This window comes from Nelumbo lutea, chromosome 8, assembly GCF_056320005.1.
Source record: "Nelumbo lutea isolate HS-2025 chromosome 8, American lotus-T2T, whole genome shotgun sequence".
In the NCBI taxonomy this organism is placed as follows: Eukaryota; Viridiplantae; Streptophyta; class Magnoliopsida; order Proteales; family Nelumbonaceae; genus Nelumbo; species Nelumbo lutea.
In genome coordinates, this window is record NC_142691.1 from 31,697,294 (window position 1) to 31,711,864 (window position 14,571).

A 14,571-nucleotide genomic window follows, 5' to 3' on the forward strand; every position below is an offset into this window, starting at 1 on the left:
TAATCAGGGCACTTAATTTTTCTTACGTTGTCTTTTTTATTTTCTGCCCAACCAGGGGTCTCTCTGTAAATTACTAAAGTTTAACTTAAAGAAATGGGATTAGGGCTATAAGAGGAGATTATGTTCGAAAATTTCTCTTTGAACCTTACTTGCCACCACATTCTTCTTCCTCTACTCTCTTCTTGAAACCTGATTTCTGCTACTTTCTATGGATTCTCTACAACATTTTAAACAGCCATTCATTTCAAAAGGTTGTTTTTCTTCTTGGTATCAGAGCAGGCTCGTCTTCTTCTCTTTTCACCTCTTTTTTCCCATACACAGTGTGTATGGAGAACTGAATTGGATGAATAGTTAAAGGAACCTGTTTCATCCTAGTTGTTAGTGGTTTTTTGAGAAAAGGGGACTGGTTTTGTCATCCTCCTGACAGATTCAACTGTGTTCCCCAAAACCCTAATTTTTCAGAGAAAAAATATTGTAGGCCCCACAGGGAGTTTGACCTGCGTGCTCAGTGATTGGAAGTTTTCTTATCCTTCATCTTGAAGATCGATTCAAGTGGTTTGGTGTTCTATGAAGTGTACAAGGTGCGGCTGAGATTTCTCTGTTTCTCCTGGGTTCCGGGTGTGACACAAGTAGCAGGTACGGCTGCATAGACGTTGACTCACAACATAGTTTTTCTTCTATCCTCATTCGTTGTTATTTGACGTAGTTAGAAGTTATTTTCGAAGTATTTAAGAAGAACCATTCAGAAGTTGAAAACAAGCATGTTGCTTAATGCGGACAGGTTCCAAGAGCCTCAGTTGACTCTCTACTAGTTGTGACCATAATCAAGTTAGACGAAACTGATTATCTGGCTTGGTCACAATAAGTGAGTGGGACAAACATAGGAAACCAAGTCTAATCCTATTTCCTGTGTTCTTATCAGCATAGGAGAGCTTTTGTAGGAGACCAACACCTTGCCACCTTCCGCAGTTGAGTTAGTCTTCCACTGCTATCTGGCTTAAGGCGATACATAACAGACCATTCCAATAGTCTTTCCTTTGAATCACATCGTCTAACACATCTTGGCTTATGCTTTTCAGGCGACAGTTTTTTTTAATCTTGTCATCGTAAACCACTTTTTCGAACCTCTAGTATGCGTAGAGGTTGAACTTCTTGCAGATGGTTATTACCATCTATCGAGAGCACACCCTTAGCCACATGCCTCTTTAAAATTTTCTCTTTTAAGTTGGGCCCCTGAAATGGGCATCTTAAGTCCACCTGGCCCACCTTATATGGGCTTAAAGTTTACCGCCCATTGAAGACTTCTAACCCCTTATCTTTTATAAGGGCCTCCTCTAGCTGGCCCAAGTTCTTGAATTATGGACCCCCCAAATCTAGTTTTGTCGTTTCCCCCCTAACCCACCTATTTAATCTTCCCATCTTCAGCATGTTTTCCTAACCCTTTCTGGTCTTGTCGTAGAAAAGCAGGTGTAATTGACAGTTTAGGAATGACACCACTTATAACTGCATGGACATAAGATTTGTCAGAGGCCCAACAGCTACCTTGTTGAGCACGTTTCGGACATTCCTCCTTCTGCAATGCTTTTGAACTTCTCAAGTTTTGTTTGACCTTTTTTGTATAACTTTCTTTTCTTGCAGGATCCGCAATCCTTTGCTGCCACGTAGGACTTCATCTTCAACCTTTGCATCTTCGTCCATCCGAGCTTCCTATTGGTTCAATTGGTTTAGTGTTTATGTTCGTCTTATTTATGTTTTAAGTTCTTAGTTATTGGGCCTAAACTTGTTTTATTCCTTTTATGTCTAGGTGTCCCATCACTAATCAGGGACATTCTAGTCCATTCTTGTAACATTACTTTGTAAACATCTATATAAGATTATAGGGCCGGCTAAAGTGTGCAAGCCGCCATTCTTCTTCTTCTTCTTCTTCTTCTTCTTCTTCTTCTTCGATAACTGTTCTCCAGCAAACATGGTATTAGAGCACTAATCGGTTTGATTGGTTACAACCGCCTCTTTTCTCCACTTCTCTATTCCTTCTCTTTTTTTCTCTCTCCTATCTCGGCCACTGTGAAGAAACCCTAGGGCTGACCGTAGAACACAGCAAGCTCTGTATCTAGGGTTTCCCTTGGTTGTAGGGCCCAAGGGGAGTTTGTTCCAGAAGCTTATGCCCTACTAGAAACCCTGCAGCAGGTAGTAGTCATTCGGCTACTAAGAGAGATTTGTGTGGAACAGATCTAGGTGGAAGGACTGAGTTAGACAGTCCTAGTACAGATCATAAGGGTGGTCACAATCTAGGTTCAACCACCGGAGGTGCCAAAGAGGTATTGCCCTCGGCTACAGCTACGATAGCAAAAGTCAAAACCCAGTCCAGAAGTGTTCAGCATAGTACAGGGGTGGATCGTTCTTGGTTTCAGACCTATTACGAGGGGTTCTCAAACTTGTAACAGCTTCAGTAAGTCTGAAATCGTGTTCTTTGTACTAAGTTTTCAATTGTGATTACTGTAAGAGGAAGGAGATGTCTTCAATATCGGGAGAAATGTCTTCTAGGGAAAATAGAACTGGTGGAAGGTATTCTAATCTGGAAAACCCAAATCTGCACAACTTGCATATCACTAGTGTATTGTTGGATGAATATAACTTCAGAGAATGGTCTGTTTCAGCCATGCTCTTCATTACTTCCCAGGAACTTATGGGTTATTTAGATGGATAGAAGCAGGAACCTGAAGTGGGTAGTGTGGAGTATGCAATATGGCGTAAGGAAAATGCTACTGTTATGTCCTGGCTGCTTGCTTCATTGACTCCAAGTGGCCAAGATTGTTCAACACTTTCCTACTGCTGCTAAGATTTGGGAGAAAGTGTCCTTTGCCCTAATCTTCCAGACTTTCCTCTTCCACCTAGAGTCTTTGGTTGTGTATCTTTTATTCATGTAAAGGATCCAAAGAAGACCAAGTGCGATCCTAGGGCTACGAAAGGAATCTTTCTAGGGTACTCTCCTACACAGAAGGGTTACAAGTGTTATGATCCCGTTACCAAGAAGAAATACGTCACAAAGGATGTAGTATTTTTTGAGTCTCAATCCAATTTTCATTCTTCCCAGAATCCTCTTCAGGGGGAGACTAGTGGGATGGAAGAGGATTCTTCTTATCCCTCTTTTTTTGTGCCTCTTTCAGCCTTGGGCCTTCCATCTTCTCATCTTGATCCTCCTAGTTGTAGCATCCCAAGTGAATTTATTGAGGCTCCCATTGATCCTATTACCACTCTTGATGTTGCGGATGTAACTGAGGACACTAGTAGGCAACAAAAAGATATGAGAATCACCTACAACAAAAGGAAAAAAGACCCTCATGGCAGCAACTAATCGGACTCGGATCAATCTGTCTCAACAACTCCAGGTAATCTTAACACTCATACTTCTGATTTGGATCTCCCTAATGCTCTTTGCAAGTCTACCAGCTCTTATACTATCCAACACCCCATTGTTGAATATGTTTCTTACTCACGTTTATCTCCTCGTTATTATTCCTTTATGTCTACTCTCTCTTCCGTGCATGTCCCTACTAGGTACTCAGAAGCAATGTCTGATCCAATATGGAGAGAGGCTATGAATGAAGAAATGAAAGCCTTAATGAAAGCCAGGACTTGGGAATTAGTGGATCTACCAGAAGGGAAGAGCACTGTGAGATGCAAGTGGGTGTTCACTGTGAAGCATAGGGAGGATGGGTCCATTGAAAGATACAAGGCCGGACTAGTGGCAAAGGGGTTTACTCAAAAGGAAGGGATTGACTACAAAGAGACCTTTGCTCCAATCGCAAAGCTCAAAACAATCCGGGTTCTATTGTCATTAGCTGCAAACTTCTCACGGGAGTAACATCAGTTGGATGTGAAGAACGCTTTCCTAAATGGCGATCTACATGAAGAGGTATTCATGGATCCTCCACGAGGTTATGGTTTTGATGGGAAAGTGTGTAGACTGAGGAAAGCATTATATGGTCTTAAGTAGTCCCCTCGAGTTTGTTTTGAGAAGCTCTGTGGGTACATGAAGAGAGTGGGATATACTCAAAGTTGTGGTGTAAACTTGGGAAAGCATTATACTTTGTTCATAAGGAAACATGATTAGCAAACTTATGGCACTCATCGTCTATGTGGATGATATGGTGATTACAGGGAATGGTCAAGAAGAGAAAAAAAGATTGAAGGAGTTCTTGGCATCTGAGTTTGAGATCAAAGACTTGGGCCATTTGAGATACTTCCTTGGAATTGAAGTTGCTAAGTCACAAGAGGGCATCTATATATGTCAACGGAAGTACGTCCTTGATCTTCTAGAGGAGACAGGTATGATAGGGAGTAGACCAGCAAATACTCCAATAGAACAGAATCATTGTCTATAGGAATCAGTGGGAGAGGACTACCTTGATAAAGAGAGATACCAAAAACTGGTAGGGAAATTAATATATTTGTCTCTCACTCGACCAGATATTGCTTATGTTGTACATGTTGTCAGCCAGTTCATGCACTCTCCAAAGATTCCTCATATGAGACCAGCGGAAAGGATTCTTAGGTATTTGAAGACTTGCCCAAGCAAAGGAATTATGTTCAAAAAACATAATAAAATTGAAATTGAAGCATATACTAATGTAGATTGGGCTGGTTCTGTTGGACACAGGAAGTCTACTTCTGTGTATTGCACGTTCGTTGGAGGGAAATTTGGTTACATGGCAAAGTAGAAAGCAGAATGTGGTTGCTAGATCAAGTGCAGAGGCTGAATATTGAGCTATGGCTCATGGTGTTGCTGAACTATTGTAGCGTAGGACCCTTCTTGGTGAGCTCAGGATAAGGGTTGAGTGTCCTCTCAAGTTGTATTGTGACAACGAGGCTGCCATCAAGATTGCAAATAACCCAGTGCAACATGATAGGACAAAGCATATTGAGATTGACCAACACTTCGTTAGAGAAAGGGTAGTCTCAAGGGAACTCTGCATTCCTCATACTCCTTCTGAGATGCAGATTGCAGATGTGCTAACAAAACGACTAGCTTCAATGAAATTCTTAGACTTACTTGGCAAGCTAAACATGACTAACATCCATGCTTAGCTTAAGGGGAGTGTTGGTTCAAATGGTTTAGTGTTTATGTTAATCTTATTTATGTTTTAAGTTCTTAGTTATTGGGCCTAAACTTGTCCCATCACTAATCAGGGGCATTCTAGTCCATTCTTGTAACATTACTTTATAAACATCTATATAAGATTATAGGGCCGGTTGAAGTGTGCAAGCCGCCATTCTCAGATCTTCTTCTTCACATTCACTTTCTTGGGAATATTCTTGGGCTTGACTCCATTCAACAATACAACTGCAGACCTACGATCTCCCCAGACCCTCGAGTTTTGCTCCACACAGCACTGCTATCGCTTCTGCAAACTCATCCTTCCAAAGATGGAAAGGTAAACCCACGATACGCACTACCACCCCATTTAAAATCGAGGAATCCTTTAAGTGTGAAGAAGGAGACCACCTGAAGATATTAATCGAGCCATAATTGTCCTGTAGACATACAACCTCTACTCCAACTTCATTTTCAAGTGGATCCAGCAAGGCTTTGCACTTATCAAAGGGTGTTAAGATATATTTTGTTCTTAATTTCAAATGTTTTCTCAAAGAACCAACAATTTTCCTTCCACCCTCTAGTTGGATTATCGACTTCAACAATCAATTTGCTTGTCCAATCTTCTCTTTCAGTTATTACTAACAGAGCTGCCTTAGTTCCAGTTTGCACCAAGGTAGAGCCACGTTGCCTAAGGGATTCAAGATTGACTATTGTTCTTGAAATCTCCTCTTCTTCCTTCTTCTTTCATGTACCTCTTTTGTTTTCTGCTTTCTCTCTACATTAAACTTCCTTCAGAGCCTTTGTTATCTCAATCCACCCCTGACTCCTTCCATTGGGAAAATAGACTAGTTGTTTCCTATTCTTGTTAAAAAATTCTGCAAGAGATAAGAATGACCCTTTATGATTTCTTCTGCATTCCACCACATATCTTCTTCCCACCTTCATGGTGAGCTCTTTCCAACTTTTCTCCTTCCCTCTTGCACTTGCTTTTACTACAAAGTCAATGAACCATTCTACCACATCCAACCCAACCAGAAGTAGTACTAAAGCCTTCTTAGCTTCCCTGATTTTCATGCTAATTTCTCCTCTGAAAGAATTTTTTTGAAATTTCGCCTAACCATCTAGCATGGTTCGGCCATCCACATGAAGGATCTCACCTTCCTTCAAAGAGAGCATTGACGACGGTTTGGAGGTGAATGATGTGATCCCAAAAGTCTCTTGAACAGGAGGGGCAGGTAGAAGACTTACATTGGTCTAAACCAAAAAAGAGGGAGTTTGAACTAACCCATGTTTGTTTAAAGAAAGCACTTATGCCATAACAAATGTTATGGGAAGTAGGGATGAAATAGGAGAAATTGCTAGATTGATATGTATCAACAGAAACAATATAAGGTTCAACAAGGAAAGATGAGGTCAATTTTCTTCTTCTTGTCTTTACCTAATGAATTCTTTCATTTTTCTTTCATTCACTTCTACATTGATTCATTGCTCAATTCCCCTATCTTTCATTTCTACCTAATGAATTCTTTCATTTTTCTTTCATTCATTTCTACCTAATGAATTCTTTCATTTTTCTTTCATTCATTTCTACTTTGATTCATTGCTCAAAGCAATAAAAGAAAAAGTATGAACGCAAGAGAGGTCTTGTTGAATGGACTTCGATTATGTTCCCGGTGGTTCTTGTGTTTATTTGTTTTTATTCAGATTTAATTAGTTAGGGTTTAACTAGGTGAATTTAGAGGTGTAAGGCAATCAACAAATGGTGGTGTATACTCTAATTCAAATTCTGAGGTATTGGCTAGGCAGCTGAATTGCAAATGGGGGAAGAAAAGGAGCAAGAGAAAGTAGTTGGATACCGAAGGGGCTGCAGCCTACATACCCTCTGGCAGATCAGGCCATTGTAATTCACCAGAGTTGGAATTCTGGCATTGATGGAGAAAGATGGTAGGCAATTGTATAAGGGATGGAAAGGTGGTTGAGACAAAGGGAAGAGATAGCATTGATGGTTCGGAGGTGAATGATGAACTCCCAAAAGTCCCTTGAACGGGATGGTCAAGTGAAAGACTTAGACCGGTCTAAAACAAAAAGGAGGGGCTTTGAACCAAGGCATGTTGCTCTAAATGATCACGTACCAACAAAGCAGTAAAGTTGGCTGGTAGATCACTCACAGCCCAATACCTCTTCTAAAAGGAGAGTTATATTGAGAGAAGTCATCAATAAAGGGGGATAGAGTATTTGTAGTCATTCTCAGTTGGAATATTAACCAATCCCAAACATCAGAAAACAAAATGTGAAAAAGGAAAATATAGTCTTTTATTACCTAAAGGAAATGAAGTTTTACAATGTTTACTTAATTGACACACTTGCCACACAGACTTAAATAGAATTGCAAACAACTATTTTAAGGACTCAAAACATATACTGCCCAAATAATGGTGCCAAAAACTATTTGACTCTTATTTGACTAACTCAAAATCCCCAAGACCACAAAGCTAGCTTTATTCGTTCTTGTGATTAGTTGTTTCCATTCTTGTGACTAGTTGTTTCCACAAAGCTAGCCCAAATAAGGGATTCGTTAGGCAGCTGAATTAGAAATTGGAAAAAAAAAGGAGAAAGATGAAGTGGTCGGACCATGAAGGCGCTTCCTACATACCCTCTACCGAGGCATTAGGACATTGTAGTTCACTTGAGTTGGAATTTTGGCTATGATGGAGAAAGACAGTGGGCGGTTGTATAGGAGATGGAAGGTGATTTAGATGGAAGGAAGGAAGGGACCATTAAAGGTTCGGACATGAATGATCAAGCTCCCAATAGTCCATTGAATAGAAGGGGCAGGTAGAAGACTTTGACTAGTACATACCAAAAAAGAGGGTATTTGAACCGACCCATGTTTCTTTAAACTACAGGCGCCATAACGATTGCAATGGTGGAGTAGGGATGAAATAAGAGAAATTTCTGGATTGATTTTGATAGATCCCAGGCAGATAACCCACCATCAGATCATTGGGCCCATATTGTTCAGGAAAGCTAGGCCCACACAGGTCGTGAAGCCCATGCAGCAGCAGTTGCAAACCATGCAAAGCTTTACAAATCTCCCCTGAGACTTGTTCACAATTGTAGGCCACGTCATAACCACCTACCTGCATTGCTCGTGGTAATTATGAGCTGATAAATGAGAAAGCCTATATAACACCTATGGGTAGAACAAGATGGCTTGGAAAATCATAGCCAACTTATTGCCTTCACTTTCTCTCTTCTTTCTCTCTCTCTCTCTCTCTCTTAATTCTGTTTCTAGAGGAAGGAGCTTCCTTGAAGTAGCTCCGTCAACTTAGAGCTCATCTGATTTGTATCAAAAGAAAAAAGATAAGGTTTCAACAAGGAAAGATGAGGTCATTTTTCTTCTTCTTGCCTTTACTTAATTAATTTATTCATTTTTCTTTCATTCAATACTACATTGATTCATTCCTTAATTCCTTCTTTAAAATTAATTCATTCCTTGTCATTCTCACATTTATGCATACATTTATTATGGTGAATGCTTGAATGTAACCATTATGAATGAATGGATGCTTCATGCATGAATGCAAAGGAAAGAATGCACCAATCAATGCAAGCATAAATGCAAGAATGAACTCATTAATAATGTACGAATCTATGCTCCAATCCATATGCAGGAATGCACAAAGGAATGGATGAATGCATTATTTAATGAATTAATTAACATGAACGAAAGAAATTAGGAATTGATCAATGTAGAAATGAATGAATCAATTAGGTAAGGAACAAAAAGAAGAAAAGAAGAATGAAAGAATGTAGGATGGAAGCAAGTAAGCAAGAAAAGAAACAAAACAAAAAAAGAAAAAAATAAGAATGCAAGAGATGGTACTTTGTACTTTAATTCGAATTCATAGGGATTGACTAGGTGGCAGAACCAAAAATGACCTCACATAAGCCCACATGGGTTCAGCCCAGCCTCTGTGAAAAGGTTTGGCTAAATCCACTGCTGCTGTAAGGCTTATTTAATTGTTACTTTGTAGTTGTTGTTAGTAAGCTGACTTCTTAAGATACTATCAGTCAGTTACTTTTCTTTTTTTCTTATTAATTTGGTTTTAGGGTGTGCCTCCATGGGCATACTTGTAATTTCTATTCTTTTTTTTAAGTTAATATAAATAGATAACTAGCGGCAACCAGTAGTGATTTTCTTTTCCTCTCAATTGTGTTTCCCTTTTCTTCTCTTTCTCTCTCTCTCTCGTCTCCCACTCTCCATGAATGATTACATGGTATCAAAGCTAGGTTTTCTGGGCTGTAAAAGACCTTCGATCCCTCCTGTTTTGAACCTGCTTCGCCTTTTCTTCCTTCTTTAAATTCTTGGACATGGAAGACAAAGAATCCCTAGCAGATTACTGGCGGCACCTCCTGTCGTTTTTTTCTTGGTCATGATATCAAGGAAACCCTAGTCGGAGAAGGGCGATGCTGATAGAGACTCCCTTCCTTCTCTGTTCGATTTTGTGAAGTCGATTTCAGGTTGGCACCTTCGTACAGGTGTTGGACAGGTGTGTTCTTGTTTTTGTCTTTTTTAGCCAATGGTGTGAAGGGCTTATTCCTTGGTTCTATATATTTGTTTGGATGCTGGACTGTTAGACTATATGAGCTGCAGTCGGACTGATAGTAATGTCTGCCTTGTCTGTGTTGGATTGATTACTGGGCTGGTTTAATGACTGAACCATCTCAGAGTTGATTTCAGCAGTGTCTTGTTCTCTTCCTCACATCCTAGAAGTAAATTCCTTGAGAGTTGGTATTTTGCTTGTGGTTGTTGTGTAGTTGTATGGTGTTTGGACTGTTTTCAGCAATGTCCTATGGCAAATTATGAATCAACTTCATCGGGGGCTACACCGACAAACAGTACAGCTGGTATGGGAGGTGAAAACATGATGTTTCCCATGCCAATTACCCCTTTAAATGGTCTGAACTACCTAGAGTGGGCTAAAAGCGTAAAACTCTATGTAACGGCAAGGGGTAAAGGTGGTTGCATAAATGGAAGGGTGAAAAGAACCCAAGGGTGAGACAGCTGAACATGATAGGTGGGACCAAGAAAACAGTATGGTGATGTCTTGGCTCCTCGCAGCCATGGAACCTGATGTGAAGAAGAACTTTATGTGGGCAGACACCGCTAGTGAGATCTAGGAACAGGCCAAAACTACCTATTCTGAGCAAAGGCATTATGCCAAGGTTTACCAGTTACAAGCTGAATCTTCAACCTGTAAACAGGGAAACCGTAGTTTGTCTTCGTATTATTCAGCTCTTACCTCCATATGGAAAGAATTGGATCATTATCAGGCTATAGAGTGGAAACATGATGATGATGCTAAGGCCTACAGAAAGCTGGTCTCTTAGCAACGTGTGTTTGCCTTCTTGTTGGGACTGAACCCTGCATATGAACCGTTGAGGGTTCAGATCCTAGGAAGCAAAGAGTTGTCGTCGGTTCACGAGGTATACTCCCTTGTTCAATCGGAAGAAAGCAGGCGGAGTGTGATGGTTACAGCTGAGGGGGAGCAACAAGTTGCTTTGGCTGCAATGAATAATAACTCCACGGGGATGAAAAGTGACATTAAGAAGACTAATGATAAAGATAAGTTGTTCTGTACCCACTGTCGGCGTTCACGGCATACACATGACACTTGTTGGGACATCCACGGGAAACCCAAGTGGGGAGTGAAGAATCAAGAATAGGGTAAAGGTCAAGGTCAGAAGAAGATGAACACAACACAGAATGCAGCACATGCGGCAACCCAAGATACTCAGGTTGCCAGTAGTACCCGGGACCACCTCGATAATTCTGACCCCAAGGAAGATATAATGAATTCCTTCAGAGCACCGGGAATCTTATGGTAGGGCTTTGCGACAAATGGACAACTCAGTCACAAGTACTCCATCTACTTCATTTGCATCTACTTCAGGTAATACAGCTTCTGCATTCCATGTCACTCCCACGGATTCCCCTTGGATCATTGACTCAGGGGCCTCCAACCACATGACCGGTAAGCTGAACTTGTTTCAGACTTATAGCCTGTTGTCAGGAAGGGATAGACTAATACTTGCAAATGACTCTTTTTTATCCATTGCAGGCCAATGATCAATATCCCTTCCCTATGGCCTTGACCTGAATTGTGTATTGCATGTCCCTCAACTTCCTATAAATTTGCTTTCAATTAGTAGTATTACAAACTCTTTAAACTATAATATAACCTTTTTTGCTGACTCATGTGTTTTTCAGGACCTAACTTCTGGGAGGATGATTGGTAGAGGGAGCCTAGTGGATGGTCTCTACATTCTCGACAACAAAGCTGGTCTCTCGGTGTCATCCCCAAAGTCACATAGTTAGTCAAATAAGAATCAATTTTTTTTGTGGCATAGTCGTTTAGGTCATGTTTCTTTTGAAATAATAAAGTCTTTGTTTCCCATTTTATTTAAGTCATGTTCAGTGTCAGAGTTCCAATGTCAAACGTGTCAGTTGAGCAAATAATGTAGACCAACTTTTCACTCAAGTGATAAAAGATCAAATGTTCCTTTTCATGTTGTGTATTCTGATGTATGGGGGCCTACTAATGTAATCTCTAAGGGTGGATATAAGTACTTTATCACATTGATCGATGATTACTCTCGACCTAATTGAATCAAATTCGAATGGTTTGATAAATTAAATGGTTGAATTCGAATTTATACATTTTACCGATTAATTTATCAAATTTGAATTTGAATTCATATTGATCCAATTTGATAAAAATTCAAATTTGATTAATTATATACATTTAATATATATTAATAAATATAATAAAATATAAAGGTCAAAGTTAAAGAGGGGTAATGTCAAGTACATCATAAAAAAAGCTGACAGTGGCAATTATATCGCCTGTGCATGCTGTCATTCTTGATAATTCCTCCCCTCCTCTCTCTCTCCCTCTCTCGTCCAATCGTCCTTTTCTCTTCCATTTATTTTATTTTATTTTATTTTTATATAAACTAGAGATCCAAACCAGTTTCATCTCCTGTTTTTAATTTTTCTTCTTCCTCTTCTTTCCTCTCTCTCCCTCAGTCTTTTCTATTCACACTCCGCTTCTCTTCCTCTCCCTTAGTCTTTTTTTTTTCCAATCTTTAGAAGCTATGAGCAGTCAAGCACCGGTCACCGGCCACTACCATCTCCTTCACCGATAACTATCTACTTATCGATGGATGATTTAAAGGTAAAATTTCCTCCCTCCCTCTCTTCGTTACCCTCTTTCTAACTCTTAGAACCTAATATTAATCTTGGTTTTACTTTTGTTTTTTATTTGAGATGAAGCATTGATAAACACCACCACCTGAAACTTAATTGGACAATTTATGTACAATAGTGCTGGTAAGCTATCCTTTGTGAATTTCATAGCTGAAACCGAATGCTTTCTGCATTATTTTCTCTTTGAACTATCACCAAAGACGACAATAAATACACTTGAAAAAGGCACTATCAATTTGAAGAAAATACTATCACAGGGATTTAATAGTTTTGCTCAAGGTAAAGTTGTTTTTCCAATAAATGCTCTTTCAATTGATAGACTTAGGGTGTTTTAATATTTTGTAGTTGGATACTCTGTCTATGTGATTGTATTGAAGATAGATTTAAAAACCTAATTTAATTTATAACAATAGGGATTTGATTTCACCAGTTTTTGTGTTACCTAAATGGTTTGACTCAAATTACAATCAAATGAACTGAAATCAGATTTAGTAAAGGCATGAAAGAGCATCATTAGGTGCCACATTTCAGAAGTTGAAACTAGAAAAACTCAATAGTACATTGACCTTGGAGCTTTTGGAGTGCCACTAATTCTGGTAAATGTCTATGGGTGGCTGGTTTTTAGTTTCTATTGAAAAACTCAATAGTACAAGAGGTGTAGGCTTGGACATCACATGAGATTGTGGTGAGGAGCTGCAATGAGTTTTAGAACACCACATGCCTATTGTAGGCTTCAAAATGACTATTTTACTTCAAGCCTGACAACTTTTCACCTTCCATTGATGGGTCTTTGACTTGAGACTTCTTCCTCCTAAAAAAATTATAGATGTACACATCAACTTGACCAGAGTATGTTAATTAAAAATACAAGTGGAGTTTAGTTCCAAGTATCCCAACCTAATGAGAAAAAAATGCCATGTGTCTAAATTTGAAAAAGCCATGTGTCTAACTGGTGAGAGGCTATAGTTTGAAAGCCTTCCTTTAATGTCTAATATATATATATTATAGGATCAAGAAGGAGCCATGCCTGACCATCGGGCCTAGATTTTAGGCCTGAGCCGGACCTCATAAAAGCTTGAGACTCGAGCCCGAGCCCAAAGCCTAAACTAAAATGATTTTAGAAGGGTTGGCAAACTGGAGGAGTGGAGGAGATAGAGAGAGACCTGATGGAGTTCTCTATCACTAGTTATCGCTTGTCCGACTTCTGTTGTAGATGCCACCGGCCGCTGTTAGGGAATGGGGACACCACCTCTAGTCCATGACTGTGTTAATATATATTTAAAGATCAAAGAATGGGAGATGGGGCACCACCTTGCCAAAGAGATTATATTGTCTACTGCTTCACCGTTTGTGGAAGGACATGAGAGATGATACCGCATAGGCGCTCATTGCTGCTACCACCGGCTGTGATTTAGAAGGTTTGAAGGAGAGTCTACTGAACGAAATGACCCGAGTCGGGCTGTCGAATGCACAACCCAAGAATAGGTTTATTTCTAACCCTCTATCAACTTGATCTAACACTGCACGTCTCACCATGAGACTGGTACCTACCATGTATGAGATGTGTGATGTGAGATCATGTCGGTAGAGGGTAAGAACCCGTTGTTGGCAAGTGATCCAGACTCCTAATTTGTTGCCTTTACTGTTGAGTTTGGATCACCTACCAACAAAACATGTTCCAACCCCCACCAACATAACCTCATATCGCACATCTCATACATGGCAAGTCCCACTTTTATGGTGGGCCCCAGTCTCTCATAGTAAGATGTGCGGTGCTACATCAAGTTGGTAGAGTGTTGAGACATGTTTTGTTGGTAGAAGATCTCAATTCTTTATTATTAGGGTTAAATACTTAAGCTACCCTTACGCTTAGTTTGGAAGGAGTACAAATATAAAACTCCTGAGTCTGGGGACACAGGACCCATAACCAATTTGGGTCTCTATGCCACCTTTCATTAAGTACCAAGATCAGGACCCACCATTGAATGGTTCTCATCTAGGAGTAGTCAAGTAGGCCAAAAATCAGTTTAAATTCTTATCCAAAGTGGCAAAAGCTTTTGTGGGAACTCTCACTTTCAACCTGTACTAGGAACTATGTGGCTTTCGTAGGATAATATGTAAGTTGGTTAAACATACAACCGTTGGGAGTGCGAATGAAAAAACATGTTGGTAGTGTCTTGTGTGTAGCAGTGCAATTTTA